This window comes from Apis dorsata, unplaced genomic scaffold (genome assembly GCF_000469605.1).
Source record: "Apis dorsata unplaced genomic scaffold, Apis dorsata 1.3 scaffold_323, whole genome shotgun sequence".
Classification (NCBI taxonomy): Eukaryota; Metazoa; Arthropoda; class Insecta; order Hymenoptera; family Apidae; genus Apis; species Apis dorsata.
Window position 1 is genome coordinate 10,091 of NW_006263591.1, and position 2,060 is coordinate 12,150.

The 2,060-nt window shown below is 18.4% G+C and overlaps 1 long non-coding RNA gene across 1 annotated transcript in view; it reads right to left on the minus strand.

Moving 5' to 3' along the window:
- Positions 1–426: 426 nt before the first annotated feature.
- Positions 427–2,060, minus strand: part of LOC116185891 — a 23,602-nt gene continuing 21,968 nt past the window's right edge. The window contains exon 3 of the long non-coding RNA XR_004150787.1: positions 427–705. This is a non-coding gene — a long non-coding RNA (uncharacterized LOC116185891). The remainder of the gene's footprint in view (positions 706–2,060) is intronic.

Sequence of the window (2,060 nt, forward strand, 5' to 3'; positions counted from 1 at the left end):
TACTTTTATTATAATATTTTTAATAATTCATCTATATTTATCATGAGTTACTAACTTATCAAGTAGATATGTATTGTTACAATAAAAGATAATAATGAAGAAAATAAAAATATATATATTTTCCATATAAAAAATCAAATGTTACTGTTTATCTGATTAATCATTGTGTTGAATGATTGTTAAAATGATTATTCATATTAAAATTTTTTTTTTCCTTTTAAATTAATAACTTACAGAAAAAATAATACAATTTTTAGAATAAATATATAAAATTTTTTTGAAAATGTATTAATTTTATTTTAGAAATTGATAATATCTATTTCACGAATAAATTTAATAATGTAATAGATACAAAAAATTAATAAATATAAAAAATTGAATAAATTATTCTTTTTGAAAGAATTAATTATAATAATACGTAATAAATAATATTAAAAATTATTGAATAAATTAAATAACAATATATAGGAAAAGTAAAATAATCGGGAAATATAATAAAAAGAAATTACAATATAGATTAATCACCTGAAGCGAAACATCCAAAGACACGATTTTTGACGGAAGAATGACATCTCGCGCTGTGATTTTGATTATCGAATTGGATTAAGAGGAAGAAAATATGCTTGAAGTTCGGCAACAAATCGAAGTATGTCGAACGACGTACAGTCATGAATCATCGATTATCCAAAAACAAAATTTTTTCTACTTTGAACGTAATATAAAAATAAATATAAAAACGATACATTCTATTTTGTAAACAGACAGAATTATTATAAGAAATATTCTCAGTTTTGAATCGAATGCTAAATAGACATATTTAATATATGAGAATATGTATAAAATTGATTCATCTCGTCTAATTACTTTTATTTTTTAATTACTTTATAAATGATTAAAAAGCAAGAAAAACTTATAATAATTACTATCTTCTATTAAAGCAAATCAAATCTTAGCATACTTGCACGAAAGTCGCGCATAACCTATTACAAATTTGAAGTCATTCTATTAATTATCTAATCTCCATTATTTAATTATTTAATTAAATAATCTGTACAAATATAATAATTTTACATTAAATAATGTTAAAATAAAACAATAACTAAATCCAAATCCGACTTCGAATATTTTGTATGTATTAGTATGGATTATTGGTAACAGAAAATCAATTTAATTTCGATATAATAATATTTGTAAAAAATGATTCAATAATATATTAATATAAAAAAAAACACTAATAATTTACAAATTAAACAATTAAATTTAATAAATATCAAATTCTACAAATTTCTATATATCTATATCGATGTAATGCAATTCTCTCTATGATTTTTGACAATAGACTAATGTCATATGCATTGATTCGTCTAAATTGTGAACTTTAGCAGTTTCCTGAGTGACATGGTTTGTTCTAAACTTAAATCGCACGAAAAAATAACTCAAATAATAATAATAATGAATAATTTAATAATTATATAAAACTGAATAAAAATTATTATATATTAAAAAAATATAAGAATTTTTTTAATAGGCTTTAATATAGCAAAAATTAGAAATTTCATTTCATCATATCGTAATAATTTTCGATTGGTTCGATTTTAATTTATGATTATAATTATTTTTAATATTAATAAATAACACTTAAAATATTTTAATATAACATAAAAATTAAAGAAATAATGTAAAATTAGATTAAATTTGTATTTGTAATGCATAGAAATATATTAAATTTTAAATATATTATTGTAATATATATAAATTAATAATAAAAATCTAACAATAATTAAATTGAATTATAATAGAAAACTTATTTTTCGTAATATGAATACATAAAATCCATTCAAATACAATCATTGTTATCTTACGTTGCATTACGATTATAGAGAAAAAAGATCATGATTTAAGAGTCACTTTCAAAGATCAAAGTTTTGTAAGAGATACATCAATTCAATTTTTATCTTTTTTCTAATTTTAATTCTTAATTTACTTTAATTTTTAACATTTAATTTTATTTCATTTCTAACTTTCAATTTTCAATTTATTGATTAACTTTTTATTCTTAA